Source organism: Gadus macrocephalus, chromosome 22 (genome assembly GCF_031168955.1).
Source record: "Gadus macrocephalus chromosome 22, ASM3116895v1".
NCBI classification, from domain to species: domain Eukaryota; kingdom Metazoa; phylum Chordata; class Actinopteri; order Gadiformes; family Gadidae; genus Gadus; species Gadus macrocephalus.
In genome coordinates, this window is record NC_082403.1 from 16,025,127 (window position 1) to 16,050,055 (window position 24,929).

Genomic DNA, 24,929 nt, shown 5'->3' on the forward strand with positions numbered 1-24,929 from the left:
GCGACGCGACGGAGGGAGGAGGATCAAGAAGTAAACACTCGAGCGCGCTCACTGAACTCCCCCCGTCTGGGCATCTCACACTGACCCCCCGCCGTGCAGAAAGGAACCCCGACCAAAGCACCCTTCTGGAGAGACGGTGATGGAGAGCGATGGACGGATCTAAGGGATACAGAACCGCCTTCAGGAGCCTTGTTCCATAGACGGAACAATTTTAACTTTCATGGTTGAATCTTGCTTGGCTTGGTTTGCATTGAAATCCATCATCAGACGTCTGCCAGACAGACACACAGCGTGGTAGAGGAGCGCCTGTCTGTGCCTCGTCTCCCCCTGTCTCCCCCTGTCTCCCCCACGTCTCCCCCGTGATGGATGTCTTGCCGACTTATCCATCTCCCCAATCAAAGAGATTGTGAAGAGTTGTTGCTCTACATGCCTATCTGACTCTTGAAGCCGTTATTTCTCATAATCCTCTCAGTAAGCCTCTATTAAGGCGGCCAGGACTATCGCATAGCTCAATAACAGGTGGTTGCGCTGGAATTTCCCCTGCGGCTAAAATCATTAGCCCAACCGGATGCTTTGAATGCCTTTGCCACTCTGCAGTTCTCGGGCGTGTAGATTACGCCTGGATGGTCCTAAATCCCCTCCCATTCGTCCTGCATCGCATTGTTGCGCCGCAAGTCCTTGGAATGGAATCTTTAAATTCGGGTTTCCATATCTTTTAAATTAAGAGATTGCCAGCGGTGAATGCAGAGGGAATTCTCTCGATGCCACACGTTTACGTTTGGAAATGTCCTCACGTTCCTGCTGGAACTGGGGCCCCTCCTGGAGATTGCCCGTTTGCGTGCCATTATGCAGTTACTTCAGGCTCGAGCTTGACCACTTATTCAGGAGAGTGGCAACACTGAATTAAGCCTCTTACTTTTAGTATCTGATGTGGAAAACTGCGAGGTCGACTTCTAGTGGTGCAGTTATCCATTAGCACTAAACCATAGCATTAGCTTTAACTGTTGCGGCAAACGATGATGGCCCACTGATTGCGCCTTGCTGAACAGATAACGACCTTAATTGGCCTCTCCGTCATTCCACTGTCGACAGTTACCCAGCTTCTTTGCCTCTTCTTCGCTCGTTCTCTGAGATTACGCAAACAATGGATGCGGTGCAAAAGGTGAAACCTTTGTGTAAGCAGAATTTACTTTTTAGTCTAGATGCAATCTTCATTCCAAAACGGTCTAGGTATTTCTCTCTTGTCAACAACAATGTGCCAAAGGTTACAACAGCATAAGCATGTCTGAGCGCACAATGCGGTAGGAATATCGGGCCTGTTTTATATGCGTGTAAAGTAGACGGACTCACTATTCAGCTGGACCGCAGCCATCGGCGTCATGTCTTTTTAGTGTTCCGTGAATTCTTTCATTAAACTTGGGAACAGTGCCCTGGTAATGAATGGAGGCTGATCCTACAGCTCGGTCCGAGATACAGAGAGAGCTGGGCTCGTCTTCTCCACGGTGAACACGGTGAACCACGGTGAACCTCACGGTGAGTTGGCGTGACGTTGGCGGCGAAGCCACACAGCATTTAACAACCAACAACCCTAACGACCAATGGGTCAGTGGGCAGGCCGTGCACAGGCCGTGGGCAGTGGGCCAGGGACTGCAGTGGGCTGTGTGGCTCAATCACGCCAAAACTAGTCATGGACCATACAGTAATAAATATTGAGCATATTCAAGTGCAACTTTTTCGTGTAACTTTTAGTAAAGGCCTAACCAGAGGAGACAGGGGTTGCAAATTGGCATTTATTTTTTATTTAATATGAAACAATGCGCAATGAATTTGCCCCTGCCCAATAAACTTCTGAACAAACAAGTATGATTGTGAGTCGTAAAAGTGAGGACGCTCTTGGAAGAGGAGCCCTATTGGAGGGCGTTGTTGATGCTGACGCACGCTTGTGTTGTCTCTCATCTCTCATTTCCTGTCAGTGACACCTGTCCTCTCCCATAAAGACTTGAGGGCCATGTTTCAAGAAATGGTAACGGCCGTCTCACGGAACGTATCAACCTGATTGTTAACGTGCGTTAGGGAAACCAAACAATAGTGTGCGTTTGAATGATGTGCTGCCGTAAATTTGGGTTTGTCTGCCTTGAGTCATTACTAAGGAAGCAGCAGGTGCTGCAATATCTCTCCTTTTTCAGGGGGTTTTGTAGGATGTCACTGTGAGTTAACAGAGAAAGAGCCCCAAACTTGATGCGTCTTTTGTGCTATGCTGCCATAGCAACCTATGAATATTTGATGTTGCGGAGGTTTCAATAAAACAGAACATAAGAAAGGCTGGAGAACACTTCTTCGTTTTGAATAGGGTAAACATGCATGCATTGCTGTCCGTATCAGTGACATGGTTCCACTCCTCAAGCACGCCCAGAGCAACACCAGCGATGCGCTTATAGCGTCAGCGCAGATAAGATGCTGTTCAAGCACTGATTGGATCTCAATGATGCATTCTTTATCTTGACGAGTGGAAATATGGAGTTTAAATCCAATTGTAGGAAACAGCCTTCCTTGATGACCAGAAAAAAGATGATGAACAGTTTATAGCGGATTGGCTTTAATGTTGGGTTTATTTATTCAGTGGAGGATTGTGTACCTTGCTTAAGTCTGTAAGCAGTATATTAATGGGTTAGAAACCCACCTTACTTGTTGGTTATTCAGCATGATCTTGTTTACAATTATCGCTACTTTCCTGAATCTGAATGTCCTTTAAAAACCTGTTCCTCAAATGAAAACTTGAGCCTTTTTGGTGCTGGAGAAACGCTGCTTTTCTATCTTTCCGACAGAGTGCAATGCCAGAACAAGGGGCATTGTTTGTTTCATGCAACCCTCCCAACCTGGCATCCTGTAAATAATGGTCCTCATTGATTGCAGCACTTGGATGACAATTAGATTAAAGACTGGGACGCCTTGCTGGAGTCCACTGACAAATGGGTCCCCACCAGGGCCAGACAAAGCCATTCCCCAGGTCCTCCCATGCAAAAAAATAAAGAAGATAAAGAAAAAAATAAAGAAGTAGCGTTTGCATTGTTCAACAGGTAGCAGGGGTCAACCTAAACAAATACAGGGAATTGTGTGTTATTTATTTTCTTTTAAACAACTATCTGGCGATATTTGTGGTCCGATCTGTAAATGCATTTGTAAAAAAAAAGAGAGGGCTGTTGTATCCCCCGTGGCGGCCAAGCAGGGAGCTGGAAGGTAAAGAGAGGCCGGGCGTGGACTTTGTCCCCTTGATCCTCCACCCCTCCACCCCTCCACCCATTACCATCCGTGACATCAGCCGGCTACCGAGAACCCATCCCAACAGCATACAAATTCACCCATGAATGGAAAGACAAACGTTTAGCCTGGGAGAAAGATGGAAAGAAGAAAGGGACAGGGGGGCTGGGGGGGGGGGGGGGGGGGGGGGGGGCTGCCTCGCAGGCAGCTGTAAAAAGGCCAGAGATAATTTGATAAGACTGTTGTTTTTTTCCTATTTGAGTGTCTCCCTCTCAAACCCTCCCACGTGTTTGCCCAACGAAGGCAGATGGCCGCTTGCTGAGGCCACAGGCGGCGGCTCCCCGGCATGCAGAGATAATGCGCTGGTGGAGTCTGGTGCCTTCAAGCCCTTCGTCAGGTGCCCAGGACACCACAGCCCCCTCCGTGTGGCGGTGATGGTGATGATGACTGAAATCACTGACCTGAGAGAGAGTGATGATCAGACAAAGCTAGAGGAGGAAGGGTGGGGGGGGGGGGGGGGGGGGGGAGGTACAGAGCTGCCCGTGCCTTGAAGGACTACGCGTGTGAATGGAAAACCGCAGGTCATTGAAATGGAAGAGCGTTACTCCTGAGTGCTGCTGCACCTGTAGCTGGGAGGCGAAGGACACACAGTGCAGCTGTGAGCCTACATGAACCCCTTGACTCCACCACGCCACCCCACCAGCCCTGCTTGGTGCTCTCTCTGCGGTCGTCCGCCGGGAGGTTGATGAACGAGGCCCGGGCAGGGGGGGTAGCGCGGTGAGCGTGCTCTAAAGGGTTTGGAGGTTACATCGTCTCTGGTGGCTCTTTCTCGTGTGTTTTTCTCTGTGTGCATTGGCTCACTCTGTGCAGTCTGAATGATCCCCTAGCCCACGTCGACAACACAATCGATTCTTCTCATTTGCATTGAAAATTGCATTTACACACTAATTATTGTCATGATTGGCTGAGGTCAGAGCCAGGTGATCGTGCTTGCATTCTACATTGAAAATGCGTATTTGTACTACAAGGATGTGACTAGTACCTCCTACATCACTAAGTCAACGTGGCAATCGGGCTGGTTAATGATTAGTAAGAGCCTCAGCCATTGGATGAAATGTACCAGTGCTAACTCAGCTCTGGTAAAGTCAGGCAATTTTCGTTTACTATTAGGTGACAGGCAAGGCAAACACCTTTTTCCTCTGTTTGGAATTGTTTAAAATCCAATTCAAAAATGGATCAGCAGATTTCATTTAATGTCATAAATCCTCTATTTACCCCTGAGAGTTGATCCGTTTATGGTTTATCAGCGAGGCTAAATACATACATAACAGACTAGGACCCCAGGTCATCAGGGGAAGCCATTGTCTGTGAGGGCAGACCGATCTCTGGTCTTGGGATGCAACATGAAAGCATTAATGGCCCCGGGCCAGGCCTAAATCAGGAGAGGTGGTCGACAGCTGTCAGGGGCGGCCCACACTGAGCGATGAGCGGGAAGAAGAACATTGGTTAAACACAGGCTGATTTATCAGCTTGTTTTTCCACCTCTGACACCCAGAAGCTGTCCATCAGCCCCTGCTTGAGATCCCAGAGATCTATGGGCCCAGGCGGCCGATAGAGACGGATGGAGTTAGAAGGACGGACAGGGAGGCCGTACACGCCTATTTCTGGAGACTGTATTCGTCTCGCTGGGCCCGGCGGTGGTGTGATTTACAGATCCTCTGCTGACTCAGCGGGGCAGGACAGGGGCGGGGCTTCAGGACGGAGATAGAGACGGAGATGCTAAAGAGTGTGATCACCACTCGATGATGAGGTGGCCTGACACCGTGGCACATGGCCTCACGAGGTGTCATCCACACCGGTTCAGGTTTCTCTCTGAGAAGTTTGTTTCTCTTTGTGAATAACCTTCACTTTTTGCGTGATAGGCAGTGTTTCCTCACACATTGGTGCGTTGGGTTGTGACTCATCGTGGCACGGAAGACGGAGTCACCTGCTAAGTGGAAGCAACTGAGGGATGGCTCAAACACAGCGCAGTGCGTACACTGTTCACAAAAGCTTTGGCTTTTTCCTTTTTCATCTTGTGAGGACTGAGATGAAAGGATCATTTGTTTCACTTTGGCTCGGACCACCGGTGTGATTCCACCGATGCGTTGGCTCTCATGTGGAAACGGGAGCGCATCGGTGAACCACGCACGGTGCGCCCACTCGGATCCTTTCTAGGGGCCCGGTGGAAATGGATAGTTAGCACGTTTAACTGGCTAGAAGTGTCTGTTTACAGGACATTTATCACGGCAACCCAACAATCTCGGCCGGGAATGCGTCATTTTAGGCAAGCCTTGGACATAAATCATAACTCCTCCGCCCTGCCACGAATAATGCAGCACAAAGGATTGGCCTTCTTCTATGTGGGTGTTTTGGAAACGGAGAAGAACGACAATAATGGGGAAACCAGTTAAGTCAGTGGAATTGCTTTCTAAAAGAAGTACAACTATAACTTTTAGAACATGTCTGGGTTTTTTTTTCACCTCTTTTGTTACTTTGACTTATTTTATCATCCACAAGCCGACAATGTGCCTTAAGCATATACCTGGCCCGACAAGCATAACATACACATATTTAACACAACAGCTCAAGTATGACAAACGCATGACTTTGAAGAAGAAGTGGTTAGCCTGTGTTGGTGTCATTATTACAAAGCAAGCGAGGGAGAGTTCAGGTCAGTGGTTCCCAACTTTGTTGTCAGGACCTAACTTGGCGTTTGCTGATAGGGTCATGGGGTTGCAAGAGGTTGCTGACATAAGCTGAAGATATTTGATGAGTTTTGATGAGTAGCTAAGTCCCACCCCAAAAACAACCTTTTTTTTTAAGGTATCAAAGATGTCCTTTAGTGTAATGTTAGGGCCATGAGTAAACTACTACAAAATGCTCTTTTAACTGGGACCTTGGTATAACTGGCAGATGATGATTGTGGAAATACAATTTGTGTGGAAGCAGCCAACATTTTCACAGCTAGAAATGGGCCAAAAACAGGTTGGGAACCACTGGCTTATGTGCTTACAAACATGTTGCTTGCTTAAAGGCTCAGTTGTTAAAGGATACATTTATTTTAGTCACAACCGACGTTTACCTTGCAGCAAGAATCCATTCCTCTTTGTTTACTTCTTTCACTCAGCGCTTGTTTTCTTAACCAGACCCACCCTCCCCTTTCCTCCTCCTATCAAATCACCTCTTTCATTGATTTCCTTGAAGGTAACCCCAACGGCTGCCTTTTCATCCCTGTAAGACAAATTACCTGACATTTCTAAATGCAACCAAGTCCAGACTCTAGTTTTCTGGTATGAGATTGTTGAGAAAGCTCACCTACCCTATTTAAGGTTCCGCTAAACGGAGGAATAATTTGACACAGCTGTTTGGCCCACCAGAATACAATGCTTGCACTCTGAGAACAGACAAATTAGTTGCGGGAGTGGATTTGAAGGCCAAGGCATTGAAGACGGCTTGCAGTTCGTTGTAGCATTGAATGTCCAGTTTGCTTAAGGCTTTCACAACTTGCACATTGTCGCTATTTTTATGCCAATACCTCAAGATGGTATTTTAACCTAAAAATAAACCCTTTCATCTCTCCAAGGCCGCAAGAGTAGAGCTGATCACCGATGAGTCACAGGTTACTCACTGACAACTTGTATGGTTTCAGTTACCTTTATTATTTACAACTTATACTCATTGACACCTGTCAAGTCTGCCCCCCCCCCCCCCCCCGTTTTCCCCCCCAAAAATAATCATCATCAATCCCCTATGCCTCGATGCTTCAGTGGCCCCTCTTTCTCAGGTACACCACTGTGAGTATTTCCTATTTCTGCATTTTACTTTGTATCGTCGGAAGAGACTGTCGTCTGGGTTTGTCGAAGTCTGCACATAAAACAGCCTTGGCTCAGAGTGAAGAAAAGAAGCATCTTTCTGCAGCACACAGCTGCTTCTATTGATCCATCTCAATGATGCTCTGGTGCCACAGAACCCTAATCAAATCTTCCCTGTGCATGAGTTGATCTATGTAGACCGCCTGTGGACCTTGTTTTGGCATGGCACTGAATCCGTTTTTCCTTTTCATTGAACTGCTCGTTCCAGAATGTCATTTGTGTGTCATTGCTTTCACCATTTGCGGGCTACAGCAGATTTTATCTGTTTTTTATTTTCCCGTCTTCATTGCGCTCCACAACGGTGTCCGTCATTGGTCAACTGCACAACCAGATTTTTGGGCGCCACCGGTCTCTGCCTGCATTGGTCCCAGGAGGAAATTCATCTCATCGGGCCCATATGGCGCCCGAGACGCAGACATCAGACGGCTAAAGAAATGTTGGGGGACTGCCCCTGTTGCTGACAGGCCTGCGTGAGGCGCTGCAGATAAGGGACATTGCTTTGTATTGGATAGACATGCACTGCTGATGGGACAGGCAGCCCCCGGGCCTCAGTCACAGACCCGACGATGCTGCATCGGTATAGCTCCTCCCCAGCTACCCCCCTCTGTCCTCCTGTATGAGCACATTACGCTGAGTGACGAGTGGGATTCCGAGGCACAATCTGCATTCATATCTAGTCCTGGTGGAGCTGGTCGTTAGTCAAGAAACTGATTAAATGCCCCGGGGATCATTCCAACCAATCCTGCCTGGTGCTTGAGGGGTGGCAATTCAATTTAATTTAATTGATTGCAAACCTCAAGGAGCTACCATTGCAGGCTATTGATGGATGGATAGATATCACTTACTTGTCAGAAGATATCCCTTAATTCACTTTTGATGCGATGAAAACTGCCCTCAGAATTACCGGTTGAGCCCATCCAAGACCTATTATCAAGTAAAAAGACATCCAACAAAATGCATGAAGACACCTGGATAGAAGGATTCAGTCGTCTCATCTGAATTGCATTGAGAGAATTGACAAAGTGTGACACTGCTCAGTGTCACACAGTGGCACACAGTGGCACTGTCATATTATGCTAATGGCTTGCTGGCAAGATGAATTTTACTTCTTTACAAGATTAACTGTGTCTGTGGCATGGAATTGATCCTGAAGACCCAACGTGTTCAGCGACGATAGGTTGACAAAAGTACCCTGCTATAGAGTAGCTAAGTCCCACCCCAAAGTACTTTTCAGCTGAGCTTCTCTGTCAAATATATAGTAAGCCAATTATTTAGGTCGAGCAAGCGATCACATCCCATCAATATCACAACACAACACAATCCCAAGGCCACCCAATACTTCCTTATTTTCCAGTAAGCCACGGCCAGTGTAGGGCTTTCTATGTTTGTGTTCTTTCGAGAGGGTCGGAATTGGAAGGAGTCATTTCCACAGTGTGTCCCCCTCAAGATATGGTGCGTCCCCCCCAAGATATGGTGCGTCCCCCCCGAACCCCTGTTAGGCAGTGGTGTGAATGATAGTTGGTGTGGCAGGGCGATCGATCTGGAAATCTTTGTATCTGGTTCTTGCGAAGGCCATTGCTACATATGGGGTTGGTGTAGTCCCTTGGCAACCCATTATGGAGTTGGAGAGGAAACCTCGATGTATCTATGTATGTTAGCCCCTCTGCTGCCATTGGTTGGAGGTGAAATAGGACCTTTTGTGTCTATAGACACGCATGCAATATTAAAAATAATAGTCTTCATTTGTTTAAATTCTAGACAAAAGCAAAACCAAAGCACACAAGGTGGTAAACAAACAGTGAACCTTGGTTCAGTGTTTTGTGTTTGTCAGTGATGGTTTTGTGTTTGTTTTTGTGTGTGTGTATGTGTGCATCACTATTGACATTATCACATCTAAAAAATCCTCCTTTCTGTGTGTAGGGCACATATCAGTGCTGACCTCTACAAACATACATTCATAGCCTTTATCTCCATGCCACATTCACACATGGACGCATGCACTCGCACACACATACACCAACACGCAATCACACGCCCACACATACACACACTTACACACATAAACACACACAAAAAAAAATGCACAAACATACCAAATCTTATCTGCTCCCTAAAGGACCATCTCTGCATGGTGACCTGCCCTTCGTAGTCCTACTACCACGTGTCCTTGCCCCGTACAGGTCGCCCTTTCCACGTCTTCTCTTTCCTTCTGCATGGCACACATGTGCTCTGCAGCCAAGCAGTATAAACAAACATTTGCGTCCTCCTGGATCGAAGTCAACCATTTCCTCTTCCACGAAACGAAACACGACGGTGTCCCACTTGTGAAAGGCTGTATAGTCGTGTGATTCACAGAAGGTGATACAGTTCGAAGGGTCTTGGAGGCTCCTGTGTCTCCGCTGGTCGCTCTTCCCAGACACAAGGAGTTACTTAGGTTGTGTTTATGAAGATTGAGATCAGGACCTCCAGACACACTTTGGTCGGCAGTGCTTGGCCGTCCCTCAAAGAGAGTGTTTGGCCAGGCGCCCATTCAAAAATACCTGACACAGTAACTCGGACCCCAAGGAGCGGTGAAGTCTGCCAGCAGTTACTTTGGGGACCCAAATGTTAGGCGTGGGCAAGCCGAGACACACCCCTTGGCAGCACACTTCTTTCCTGAAATTCATACCTCCGTCAGCCCGTTGGCTGCTCCACCTCATTTAATCTTTAAATGCACTGGGCGCGGCTCCATCAACGCCTCAGAATACATTATACTCTGATAGATCAAAGTAGTTTGGGTTCGACCAGAAACATCGGATGATTCAGGGCACGTTATTAAAAATGCTTTTCAATGAAGCATGGGTTCTGGAATATGAATGTCAAGTTATTTGGTTAATTTAGTTTGCACTAAATTGGCTTTCCTTTAGTGTGTTTTTTGTAAAAAATAAATAAATCTAATTCCGAACCGGGCATTGGAACCAGCATCACCCCATAATCACCCCCTGGTCTCTGATTGCATACTTCACCTCACCTCTAGCCCCCCACTTAGACATTCAAACTCGCTACATAAAGCGCTGTAGGTATCCAGAAAAATAAGATATAAGTACAATGAATGATGTTAATGTTTGATTGTTAATAAATATAAATCTAGTGTACTATTCCTCATCATTCACTATGGGTTTCCCCTTGTAACCGTTGGCTGGTTAGAATGCAGGGCCAATTCCCAATTGTAATTTATTTTCCATCAGTGTGTCAGATGCACGCTGGCACGGCTCCGTCACCCTTCTGATGCCCTATTCTATTATGGCTAATGCTCTATTCCATCGGGGCGTAAAGTAGAGCAGCCAGATGGACCCAACTCCTGGGTCATTGTGTTCCCTCAGAGTGCCTTCCTTTACATGCAGCATTTAAGTCTCTCACAGAAGCCTCCAATCTCAGCCCCGGCGGCCTGCATAAAAGAGCTCTGTAACCCCCTCGACAGCGCGGCTTCAAATCATTCATAGTCTTCACCCTTGAAGACATTGAATTTGGAGATGTCTTCGCTGCTTTCCCCTGCCTCCGAGGCATTGCTATTGACAAGTGTTCATGAGACCCCCGACCACAAACCATGGCCCACCCCCCCTACCTTACTCATCTCCCTACTTGTGTGATAATGCACGTCCCCTCAGAGCACACCACGCGGCCGCCTTTTTGAGAGCTAGTCTAGATCAACCTCCCCTGATCACTACACCGTCGACTGGCTGCATATCTCCCACCTGTTCCACCCTCCTCGCCCTGAATCAAACGTTTCACTTCCATCGACGCGAGCGGTCCAACGCAGCAGGCGTCTAGACGGCGGTACTGAACCCACGCTGCCTCAGGGTTTCTTTAAAAGCTCCCTCCCTGGGCCCTTTCTCCCCTGTCGGGTAGGGCGGGGGTCGGTGGTGGTGGTGGTGGTGGTGGTGGTTGGTAGTGGGGTGCTAAGTAACATGCTCCCAAAGGTTAAGCGATGAGTCAGAACCACAGATGACAGGTCGGTCAATGAGTCGCAGGCACGCTGCCACGTAGCCCCTTGGCGGCCAACCTTTCTCCGATGATACACAGACACTCACGTGCGCGCCCGCAGACACACACATGTGCGCAGAAATACACACTCGCGGGCAAACACGTGCGGGCTCGCTCACTTGGATGCTGGCGTTCCTTCAGTGAGTTTTGTTTTGTCTATGTCTTCACCTTTCTTTGTATGCCACATTTATTTATGATTGATTCCTTTCCTGTTAATCAATAAAAAGGAATCGCGTCAGGTTTAGACTAGTTATGTTTAGCAAGTTATTTTTGCTTCAAAATATATTTAAGCAATAGATCACGACAGGCTGTGGTATGTGCTCATTATACCACTGTTATGGGGCGTTGTCCGGCCCCGACGCGCAGCGGAGGGCCGGCGACCCCGTTCACAGTGGTATAATGAGCACATACCACTGACTGAAGTGATCTATTGCTTTTATACAACGGTTACTATTATGGCAAAACGAAAGTCATAGACACACTGCATTCATTCCATTGTTGGTTGCACCGAGGGGGTATCTGATTCATGTGCAGGACGCCTCCTTTCTGGTAGAAATTCCATCCGATGTACTGGCCTTGCCCTTGGCCACATCCCACATGCCGACCGATCTTTGCCTCAATAGGTCATGCCGTAGAGATTTGAGGGCACATGCTATTTGTATGTACAGCTACCGATCATGATGAAGATCACCTTGTGGAAGGTCCTGCCGGCGATGGTTGCCTTGGCGATCACCCTCTTTGAGTGTTCCATGCGTGTGTTGGATGAACCTGCATTCGTGTGGAGAAGTTGCAATTTCTCATGCTGGCAGATTATCCCGGTCGTGTTCAAATGACGCATGGATTTTACCATTCACAATCCACAATACATTTAGTGCAACCCATCACGAAGCCATTATAGACTTTCTGCGCATTTCTAGGTCTTATGATGGTGTCATTCCATCGTCGATGTTTACTTTCCCCGCCGGTGATTGTGTTGCAATGTGAGTGGTCCGTTTAGATCAAAGAATCACAGAGTGTGTAGGCGCGCACTCAGGTGCAGAGAAGGTAACATGGGACTGTGTGTGTTTTTATGTGCATTGTGTCTGTTCGCGTTCTGAGAGCCCTTCAGTTTCCGTCGTGCAACACTGAGGGGATTGAGGAAAGTCAAGTTGCTTTGTGTTTTCATCAGAAAGAAATGCTATTTGTATTGAGTTTTTCTTTGATACTGCTGATAGTACTTGCGCAGCAGGCCATGGTTATATCTTAACTTTAATTAGAAAATGTTAATAATAGCTTATGAATAGACAACATCTTTGAATAGGCCATAACCCATACAAACATATTCTATTACAAATTGATTTCCGTTGAACATATTCAACATACAATATAAAAAAAAAAGGTACATTGAAATGGTATCTTCATCCAATCACTCATCCATCAAACAATAGTATATTTAGTCGGTCTCTTCAACACTGACAATAAAAGTCAAGGCAGTGTAATGTACGAGTGTTTTTTACAAGGCTTTTTTATACGCCAGACATTTTTGTGTTTATCAACACAAGCTACCTCATTTCAATGTGAGAATATCAAAGCCCCCAAAAGAAAAACACTTCATTTGGAGCATGCTTGTTATAGAGGCATCAATTATTTGGAGAGTTCTGTGAAGTTGAAGTAAGCAGGAGATAGCACAATGTAAATAAGGATTTGCCTATCATGTTTATAAAAGTCATTCTTTGTTTGAGATCTACAGCGCAGAGAACGTATTCGTCCTCAGGTTCTATTGACGTTCTATTAATGGTCTCGACACCTTGTCTCTTTTGAATTGATTATTATTGTTTTTTGGTTACCCAGCGGGAGTCCTTAAACAGTAGTCTGCAAAGCGTTCTTCTGGGGTGAGACCAACGGGACGAGGCACTCATCTGAATTATAAATGAAAGCAGACGGGCCTTAGTTCTGCCTTCTTGCTTGAGCGTGATTTAAACAGCCTGGCCTGAGTAGGACATGCACACATAACAGGTGGAGAGACACACACACACACACACATACCACACACACACACCAACATACGCACACACACACACACCAACATTCATACACACAATCACACACACACACATAATCACACACACACGCCGCAATCACACCTACAAACACACACACACACACACACACACACACACACACACACAGACAGACACAGACACACACACACACAATCATAGACACAAACCCAATCTGTTTCTCTCGATCTGTGAGTCCCAACCGTTTCTACCATATTAGATGTGAGTGACTTCCCACCCGGCCATGTGTGTGTGTGTGTGTACTTGTGCGTCTGCTTGGTGACTAACCATCCCGGAGCACTAAGCGTATCTCTAGTGTGGCACGGCTCGCAGGTCGAGGACTGTTGGCCGGGGCCCGGCTCATTGCTGGCATGCCTTCAGTCTGGCGTTCGCCTGCAGGCAGCCGGTAAGCGTGGCCCTGGCTCTTCTCTCTTTGCACATCTCCGTGTGTGTGTGTGTGTGTGTGTTTGTGTGTGTATGTGTTTGTGTGTCACTATTCCCCTGCTCAATGCAAACACAGCTCTTGTTTGGTCCGCTAGGTCCAGCGACACGTTGACGAGGTGCTGCCAGCCTGCTGGCTCCACCAACGCCACCAGCTTGAGACAACCTCTCTCCATATCAAAGGGGTCGTCCTTCCAAACTCACAGCCATGTGTGTGGGTGCGGGTGTGTGTGTGTGTGTGTGTGTGTGTGTGTGTGTGTGTGTGTGTGTGTGTGTGTGTGTGTGTGTGTGTGTGTGTGTGTATGTGTGTGTGCATTGTGCTCGATGGATGTCGCAAGGAGCCAATTGGAAATTAATCTTGGCCTTCCGTTGTAGCTGGCGTTGCTGATTTTGTGCGTGGGACTTGCGTGGGCTGATTGCAGCCACCAGTAAAAGACACGTTTAAAGTCAACCTGATCTGTCACTCCAGCGGGCGGTCTCCGTTTGTCGTTGAGTCTGCGTCTGAAGCACTGATCCCCCAGCTCTCTGACACTGCAGGTGAAGGCAGTCCTGTTATTCCTGCCCCAACCTCCCGTCACCCCACCCTCCACCTTCACCTTCACCTTCTTTAATTTATAGCAAAACTGGGGATCATTTGTGTGGAAAATAAGCTTATAAATGGTACGACATCTATCAAGACAATGATAAAATGGGGTAAATGCCGTTGGATAATTTCTCTTCTTTTTTCTAGCATGTAGTGTAGAGTGTTGCACAGGATTTGTTTGGAACCACGAGACCTGAGTACGTCTACCGTCATCACATGAGAGAGGTCTCTGAGGGGGGTAACGACAGGAAACACTCAACAGCAACAAGCGTTTGCAGCGACAAAAAAAGCCCACGGCCGAAAATAGTTATGAGCCGGGGTTCAGATGATTTACTAATTACCCGCGTTTAGCACAGCAGTGGCTCATTTCAAAATCCACTTATCTCATCATCGCAGCAGCCATGTGGTGTTCAATTTCACCACGACGAACCCTCTGCCCTGCGCTGTCCCCCCTGACCCCCCCGCCACAGAGTGACTGTTAAGGCTGTAACAGCAGCTGAAGGACTCAGGTCCACACCATGTGTATTTGTTAGACACCACCTTCCCCTGCGTCTTACGTTATTCCCCTTCCCTAAGCGCTCCGCCGGCAGGTTAAACCGCCATGAGATTGCCTCTCAGTGGGGCGGCGATAACATTATACTCCTATTTAATGTTGCAGTAAAACTCTAATGGCGTGTCATACTTGGCCATAACCATATCGGGCACTAATTAGACGGCTTTTACCATCATCATCAGCCTCAGCGGCAGCAGCCACCTCTAGGGACCCCTGGTGGATGTCCTCCGATGCGTTTGCCTGCAGCAAAGAGGCGGGGCTAAAGCTGCTCACACTTAGGGTAAGTGAGGGTTTGGAAAAGTCTCGCCCCCCCCCCCCCCCCCCCCCCCCCCGCCCCCATGTAGCAGTGGCATCCTCTTAATGGGACCTGGGGGAGCACTCCTCCACCACAAACGTATTGTTAATTCCTCTCGCGCCGTTCCTATGCAGATTTCTGTTCCTCATTACGCCCCCCCTGCTCACTGCGTCCTTGCGGTGTATGCACAAACAAAACGGTGTGGAGCGAAGGGTTTCACAACGGGAGGCGCTCCAGGCTGCTCCGACACATGCGCATCATGTCGTTCCATGGTTCATTTGCCAAAATGAGTGCCCAGGGTTCAGCTCCGTGACGCCGGGGCCATGTCTACAGGTGTCGCTGCGTCGTTAGATCCAGTGGGCGGTAGAGAGGTGAAAATGCCTCCACGACTCAATTTTGTCAGTGCGTTGTTTCGGCCAGAAGTCAGGTGTGCCGCTCCACCCTCTCCCCCTCCAGACTCATACACACACACTCATACACACTCTCGTATCAGTCCCCCACTGAGATCAAAGCGGAAGCTAATCCAAACCTTTAATAAGGAAGAACACTGAACAGTTCCTTCCCTGCTCCATACATATCAAGGGATTTGCTAAGTCAAACAGCTCTCTATGCATGCTAGACGCTGAAACCTTAAATGCCTACGCAACCCGATACAAATTACACAGTATTCTCCTCTTTAGAGGTTGGACTTAAATGAGGCCCGCAGAGTCGCACTGTGGAGCCCGGATCAATTATAATCATGCAAGGCAAATGCATTGCACATGGCTTTGATATGCAACACAAAGGTAGCAACCCATTTCCTTTGAAATAGCAAGTATATATCATAGACGATATACATTTACATTTCGTCTTCATCACCCTCTTGTTCATAACATCGATGAGGACCCATTTATTAATGTTGTGAAGACAGACTTCACCTGGCAAGCTAATGTCTAAAGAAATTCACATTCAAATATTCACGTTTCTGTTCTGGAGGCAGGTGGATTTCAAACTAGCAGCCAATTGTACAGCTCTGATTAAGAAATTCCTCACAGGGTCATTTTGTAACGAAGTGGCAGACATAATATTAAAGTCATGTAATAAACTTAGTTGGGAGAATGTTATGGATGACAGTAGCTTGTTCGAAAGTGTTTAAAAGCTTTAAGAGTTTTAAGTTACCTGTCTACATTCCAAGAAAAACGAACAAATCCTTTCCAAATGAGCTTTCAAAACCTAAATCAAGCCTCAACCACCTTAGCAGAATTCTCCACAGACTTTGCATATTCAGAATAATTTAGGAATGAAGATAATTGTTTTCCAGAATGTACACACAACCAATACTGTAGCACAAAGGCCTGCCAAATCCTTCCAGACAGGAGAGTTACATAGTCATGATGGTTGGCAGTAGTTACCTTTGAAGTCCCCTGCAGAGTGTCTAGCCAATGTGAATTATTGGGAAGATGTGCATGACAAGCATCCATAAAATAGAGACTCCATGGAGTATCTCTTGGTATTCAGTAGACCTCAGTCAAGTGTGCCCTTTAAACCTCCAATAGCTTCCAAACGACAAGGTTGCCTTATGGTTTGAATGCACAGCTTTTTCAAAATATATGAATGAACCGGAACTGGCTGAACACTGTGTCTGTGATGCATTGCTTATTTATATAACTTGTATAACAGACTGATTCCATTCAATGATCAAAGGATCTCATTGCTGGGGACATGATGCCTTCAACCAATATCAGTGTATTTTTTGTTTAAAGGCGTGGATGTAACTTATTCTCTTCCTGTGTACTGCAACAAAAACCTCTAAAAGAAACATTTTCCAAACTCTGGGTAAAGCAAAAAAAAAGGCTGCATGAATAATGCAGCGTCCTCCAGTGACCGGTTGGCCCAAATGAGATCTGTGCTGGGGGAACGTGATAACTGAGTCACGTGGGGGGGGGGGGGGGGGGGGTGATAAGCACAGCCAATACATCTGGAGAGGTGGGGATGATGAGGCACACATTCTGCAGGTGCTGGCCTACCTCACCTGCTCTGAGCCAGAGGGTAATAATTACAGGGCCGACACCAAGGGGCCCCCCGCCACCGGGACCCGGGTGCAGACACGTTTCCCCTCCCCTCCTCATCGGGCCAGCCTCCTTAAAGAGCGCTCGCCCCACGTTAACCCCCCTGCCCCAGGTGATGATCAGCCCACCAGCCGCCACCTGCTGCCCCTCTGTCAAACGCCCCCCCCCCTGCCTGTCGCCCCAATAACCTTCGCCCCCCCTCCCCTTATCCCTCCCCTCCGCCCACCAGTGGCAGTGCGGCGCTGACGTCTGCGTACTGTAACGGAGTAATGAGCCCCTGGGAGGCGCGCCGCGCCGCTGACTCCCTGACTCACAGGGTCTGCCATCCCTAAACACCGCTCTCTGCCGCGCGAGGCCGGCGGGCCAACACCGGAGCCCGGCCTGCCTCGCCGCTAATTAGCCACTTTGCAAATCACGGGCCGACTCTCCCGCCGCGGGGAAGCGGCGACAGGCCCTCGGAGGACGAGGGGCGGAGGGGCTCGGTCGCCTGCACTCTGCGGCGCTGGCTAATTGGCTCACCTGGTGATAATTACTCCGACCAGCGCCACCCCCTCCCCTCACCCCGTCCCCCTTCCCCCCAGACCCTGTCCCCTTCCCCACACGTCTGGCCCATGCTAAGGCAGCGTGGAAGGGCGCAGGGCGCAGCGGGATGTCACCGCGGGGTGCTGGGAGGTGTCTGGGTCGCCACTACTTCCCCCTTCACAGTGGAGCTAGAAGGTGCTTTGTTTTGAACATTTGTTGTGTTCCGCCTTTCTGTGATGAAACACTTCCAGGTGATTAAAATAGAAAGGGCTGAAAGGGTCCTATTCCTTTCAGTTCTTTCAACCTTACCCAATCCCCACAACTGCCCACTTGTACGGTACAGAAGCTATACATGCATTACAGAGTGTAGGTTGAGTTCCTTGGCGACGCGCTGCTACCTGACTGGTTCCGGTTGAACGTGTGCTCATTCAAGGAAGCCCACCCAGGCGATCGGGTGAAGTCATTGTCACGCTTTTCGATCAAAGAAGCCGAGGAAATTGTCGGACGTGTCTTCTTCGCGGAAACATTTACACGCGTCAAAACACGTCTCTCCCGCCGTGCACCTGGGTCAGCGAGGGGCTTATCGTCACGGCAGCAGTGTTCTACCCCCGGCCAATCCCCCGCTAATGACTCAGCTTGCAGCCCTTTTGGTTTTTCGCTGCATTCGATTATTTCCCCCCCGGTGAAGTTGTGTTTGTCTTTGTTATATTATTGCATATTAATCTTTAAAAGTATAATGGATGTGTTGGATTCTCATCTGCTTTTCTTCATTGGTTTGTGTCATTTGTTCCGCAAACGAAGAGCCATGTCTCTGCCATGTTCGGCAAGTCGCTCCATAAAGAAGAGCTCCCCAAAGAAGACCCATATATTACAGTTGCAGGCTGTGTTTTTTTTTAATGCAGCACTTCATATGCTATGAATTAATAAATCATGCCTCGGAATTATTACCAATGCAGTGTTTTGAACTAGCCCCCCCACATGCTTTAATGACCCTAGTGCCCCATTAAGAAATAGACAGTCTATAAATAGCCTCACGTGTACGTCTGTGTAGGGGTTGGTGCTTCTCGTGCGCTCACCCCTTCCTTCTTGTCCAACTGCGTCTGTGTTTGAGTTGAGAAAGAGGAGAGGGGGTTGTCAATCGACGCGGTCAGCAGAATGTCCGTCAGGTCACAGAGCAAGCATGTGTGTGTGTGTGTGGGGGGGGGGGGGGGGGGGGGGGGGGGGGGGGGGTACTGTGACCGAGTATTATAATGAGAGTCCATCACTGCAGTGCTATCTCCACTGATGGGCCCATTGCATATCTGAATGGTGGCATGCACAGATAAACCACAGGGCCGCAGAATGATATGTAAATATGTTCCAGACGATATGTCTGCAGGAGGTTGCATTTGGAGGGATTAAAACGGCTTTGCATTTATGGTCCTAGCAAAGGGGTATATAGACACGTTCAAAGTTCCCCCCGGTTGTCCGAATGTCTTGTGGGGAAACTTGTGAAGCCTTTGCAAGAAGATGTTTAGACATGATTTTAGCCACTGAAAGATTCTTTCTTACACCACAGTGGTGCTATCCCTAAGAATTCCACCTTAAGGGAATTCAATGCCTATGAAATATAACTAAATAAATGATGACCTGTTTAAATATACAGCCATGCAGGACATAATTGGCATACAGTCCACTACATGTCATGCATTAGCTGGTCAATAATTCATTGTTAATAACTAATGATGATAGAACCCTGAACATATATTCCGAGCAACTGCATGGCAAAAAAAGTATGCAAGTGGTACACATGTACCGCATATCTGCTTACACCGGAGTGGTCTTTAAGCATTGATGAGCGAGACCTTTGGCGGGGAAAAAGATAAGTCAGTGAGCTTCTTTGATGGTCCTTCTTTGATTAGGAAATGGGGATCAGAGCCAGTGGGTTTGTGGTGAGAAACATCCAGTACCGTTGAGCAGAAGGCCTGCATAGCCTCTCACATGCCCTCCAGACATATCGTGGAGCTCTTTCATCGAGAGGATCGCACCGCAGGGCTGTCGACTAGAACAGCAAGGACGAGGATTTTAAGTCAGTCGTCACTGACTAAGTGGAGCCTCCTGTTCTCTCTTGTTTCCTCGCGATATTAATCTGTTTATTTGATCTATTGACTCCTCCCAAAACAGCGCACTAAGACTATAAATAATAAGGATGATACACTGTATTAATTATTCAACGTGGAGGCACATGGAATTGCGTTTGGATTTTGACAAGCGTTTGGATTTGAGAAAGAACAACACTGATAAATGCCCGGCTGAGTCTCGGCTCTCTTTCTTCCTGTCGGTTGCCAGCGTTAATGTCTCCGCTTTGTTTACCGCTGGCAGACTCCCACCTCGCTGACACAAGAACTCAAATGCACAATGTCTTGCCTCTGTCCCCGACTGTGTTTTAGTCGGCCTTAGAAATAAAGAAATGAAAGTAGAAGAACAGACAGTGTATCGTCTGACATGATGGCCTCAGCACAATGCCCCTCTGGGAATTCACGTGGACTATATCTTTCATTAAAAAGGCTGACACAGCACTTGAAAAATATATACGTGTGTGTGTGTGTGTGTGATGAAGACTCACCTGGCAAAGCTGTGTGACACACTATTCCCTTTGATTTCAGCTTTGTGATGGCTGTATAACGTCATCATTAGGCTCGGCAGTGTTTCTGTCACACTCCTAAGCAAACGCCCATTACCCCGTGGGACTGCCATGGTTTTGTGAGGCAATGTGTACAACACACACACCGCACCACACCTATAAGCTCACCTGCTCACAGCACCGTAGCTGTCATTGATCGCATTCACATTGTTTTCACTGGACACTGTCGATGCACATCTTTGCAAATGTTTTGGTGACATTTAAGTACATTTTATCAATAATAAATGTAGTAAGCGCTGTTAGTTTAATAATTGTAAGAGCTGAGGATTTTCCATTCATTTTGTCATGCGTGTTATTATGAACACAGACAAAATAGACAAACCAACAAATGGACGAAGGATAAGGATGCCCAGGATGAGGCCATCATCCCCGATAGTGCATTGCGGGTGTGGTAGCCACCTGTTAGTCCGTGGTTCAGTCAATGTTTGATCACTTAAATTCACATTCAGTTCAGAACATTCGGGACTCATGCATGCTTATACGGTGTTCTCTGGGTGAGCACAATGGTGCTGTAAAAGAGTATTGTGGATGGAAAAGCAGCCCTGCAGCCCTCGGTAGGGTCGGCTGCCATAGAGGGCCGTTGCTCCCTTTGACACGGGGCCCATCTGCATGTCGAGAGGGGCGATCAGGGGCTATTCATGTGTTTCTATACGCCAACCCTGAACCCCATTGGCTGCCTCGTCTCTCGCCTGGCACCATGGTCACTGCAGAGACGACACAAGACGATACCTGTTAACGGCAACGAAACGGTGCACAACGACAACGGCAACTGCAAAATGGGTATGAACGCCACCCACAAGCCCCTAACCTGATTGATATGCAGAAACGAGGGCTGCCAGATGCTCCTAAATGGATTCAGAGGAGACGGGACAATAGCGGCGCTAATTAATGTGATTACGTCCCTTTCTTCGTCCCCCATACGTCTCCCCCTACTGTCCGTCAGTGCAGTCCGTCCATCCGTCCTCCCCCCTCCCTCCCCTACCATGTAAACCATTGTAAAGGCTTTTTGTTCTCCTTTTTCCAAAATATTGCAAAAACCTACAAACGCCTGGGTTTATCCCTGTACTGCTCACAGCGGCTTCGTCACTGGTGCTAAACGGTGAAGGAGAGGGTGAGAGTCAAAGGGTGCTGCCTGCCCCGGGGCCTTGTGGTCTGCCCTTCTGCGCGGCACATCGTCTCTGGTCGGCCTGCTTTGCTCTGGTGCAGATAGCTTTGCCAATGGATGCCACTGCCCTTGGTTTCTGAAAATGAACAAACAATCCATGTTGGATTGTCTCCATTCAATTTACATTTTGATCAATCTAAAACCATCCTACTTCCACATTGAAGTAGAAACAGGCCCAGTTTCATATCATTTGCTTTTACACATGACACCATTTATTTTGCTCTTTTACATTTTTTTGTCGTACCTTTGTGATTGAATCAAAGAAGACTTTACCAGACTGGCAAGAGATCACCTGCCCAGGCCCCCCTCTTCATCCTCTCTGCAGCATGTATCGCTGACTCTCATTTATACTTTTCATCAAAGACTTGGCTAGAGAGGACGTACAAAGGCCTGAACAACTACTGACGAGGAATTCTGATAAGTCTCTTTCTTCTTTTTCTCAGATCTGTTTAAACTCCAAGTAAGCCGTTTGTTTAACAATAGAGCCTAGAACAAAACTTCCCATACCCTCACCATAGAGACCTTGTTCTGTTTGCTTTCAATAAAATCAGCCTGAAATAAGTGTTTCTTCATCAATCCAAGAGCTGAAGAAAACGGTCAGATGCTTAGAGCTGTTGACAACCTACGTACCAGTGCAGAGACGCGCTGACTCAGACAGACCTAATCCAGAGCTGGGAGGTCTAACGTCAGTTCACGAGCGTGGTGTGCAGCGGGGTTCACGCTGCGTCTGGTCTTCTCACTGTCCTTTAATCCTCTCTTAGCCTATTGTTAGCGTGTCTCCATCCTAACAGACTTGCATGATACATCACTTTTAGTTTCTTATTACAGCACCTCCTAAATCATTGAGCAGGTTTTGGTAGCTGGCTAGCCCCTCGTAGGCCTATTCTAACACGATTGAGCTATTTTTGAACCCACTCGAACACGACATGTATTCAGACTGAATAATTCATCAACACAAGGACGGTTTGAGCGCAAAGAGAAAATGATTAAAGGACTTCCTTCGGCATTTTGTCCGTCACCTAATTCAATGTCAACAGGCAGACGTTGTAATGCATTGGATATATATTGAATGTATGAGCGCTCCACTTTATTACAGAATTGTGTGTTTCATCAATCACGTCATGGCTACCAGTTGGTTACCTGATTTGATCAGCTTAATGTTGATCAGTCTTCTGACTGAACACCAAAGGTCGTATTTACTTGGCCCTGAAGTACGAGTGACCTCGGTCGGATGCTAAACAGCAGTTATTGATCTGCATAGAAACCTGATTCTAGGGGGAAATCAGTGTGTCCGTGGCAAATCGACATGAGTGCAATCCTGAAGTGTGTGGGGATGTTGGAGCTCTGCACTCCGCCCGTCCCCACAGAGGCCCCGGGCTCTCTGCGTGCCGGGGCCTTGGGGCCATGCACCTGTTAATTGCATGAAAAGCAGGCAAACCTAGCCCATGTAATTAAACAGAGTCTCAGGCCCCCGGGGTGTGGGATCTTTCTCTGTGTTTATTACAGTTGATATGCACCCCTGAATTAAGCCTCAAGCAAAGCTTTCATCATAGTATACGTTTTATTTTATTTATATCTTATATCTGTAGCTTTTGAAGTTAAGGCCAGCATTTTCCATAAAAATATACAAATAAAATAAAAGCTGTGAAAATGACAATTATGGCCTTTGCATTATTTGGTAATGACAGTGTCAGTAGTGACTACATTTCACCTTTAATCTGAGGAGAAGGGCCTTGAAGTATTTCCATAATGTCTTTATGTCCTTGGTACTGTGGGTCATTGATCCCCTTCATCAAAAAAGGGACACATTTTCAACAGTTTGATAATGTCATATTAGATGTGTTTCTTCAGCACTAAGTCTGTGTGTTCCAGGTTTCTGTCGTTCTGAGCCTTGACAAGGTACTGACGTCAGTTGTGTGCCTTACAGTAGTCAATCTTTAGATTACACTTTTGACAAACTCAACTTGAATGTGTACCTTGTTGGCTCATCTACATAGTTATACATATTAGTACACATAATAGTTCATATAATAGGTGTGTAATGTATTTTCACAAAAACCCAGACAAAGGGATTTTCTGAATTCTAAATGTCAGGTTTCGGATCTGCACTTTTGCTGCCAAGAACCGTTTTATCTCCAGCTTTTTTTTTAACGTTTTATCAAATTGCCTCTTTGCTTTTCTTTTCAAGATTTTGATGAAATGACAGCAGCAGGTTAAATCAAAAGGTAGATATGGATTGACATATTCTCCAATAGCGCTGTCTGGGCTCCTTCGATGCCCAGTAATCTCTTACCATTAATCTATTACTGCTAGAGTTGCTCTGGCACCAGCAGCAAAGAACGGCTTAGTCTGCCCATACTGTTAACCTCTGGATATTTACCACATCCCTGTCTATCACCGTACAGCCCCTTCCGAAAAATGTGCGGTAGAACCTTTATATAACCTTTATTTAATAACACTACTCCTTGCCCGATGGGGGAGGTTGGAGAGAAAAGCTGAGAGCTGTCACATGTTCACTGCCACGAAGATATGGCCAAAAGCCTAGGCTTTACAAACTGATGCAATGGTGACAGCATTAACCACCTCTACTTGGTACCGCCACTAGCCCTGGTTGTGTATGTACACCTCAGTGCGCTATATATAAATCACCAAGTTTACAAACATGCTGACATAATTATTCACATGCTTAACACCTTATTGCAAATATAGTTACTTGGGTACTTTTGCAGGATGAGTAGAAGGATGATGGAGGGGAAGTGTGATCCCCGGGATAAAGACACCAAGGAGGGGCGATGGATAGTGTTTCGTGTGTGTATGTGTCAAACAGAAGCACTCGGTGTGCCGTGGGGATGACTGAGTGTGGCGGTGGCTAAGTGAGGAATGGAGAGGACGGGGTCGGTCTGATGGACAGAGGGGCGGCACGCCGAGGGTTCGGGAAGTTGACTCAGTGATCTAGAGAGCGACAAAGGGGCGGAGGAGGAAGGGGTTCGAGGACGGACGGACAGAGGGCGGTGGCGTGCGCTTTAGTGGCGCGACTGAAAACTGCCGGAGGGGTGAGGTGACGTATAGAGCGCCGCTCCGCGGGCGTCTGTCGAGAGGCGGCCCCGGCGCAGCGGACACTGCTGCCCTTTCCCGTGGGGCCAGCGGACGGGCATTCCCCTTTTCCCTCCTGTACATCACGTTGGATGAACCTCAAATGGCCGGGATCGATCTGACGGCGTCGATGTGATAGCCGCGCGCCCGTGCTGTGTTAACGACAACGCTGGTGATATTCCCCCGCCGTGAACACCGCCATCAGATTTGTTTTTCCTGTCAATGCAAGCTCGATTCGACATGCGTTATCACGGTCTTTCTCTCCCCGTGCTGATCATAAACCAGGGCAGAGCCACAGATGTAGAGCAGGTA

At 47.5% G+C, this 24,929-nt stretch overlaps 1 protein-coding gene across 1 annotated transcript in view; it reads left to right on the forward strand.

Annotated features, from left to right (window-relative positions):
- trappc9 (trafficking protein particle complex subunit 9) overlaps positions 1–24,929 on the forward strand; it is a 151,413-nt gene that overhangs the window by 111,228 nt on the left and 15,256 nt on the right.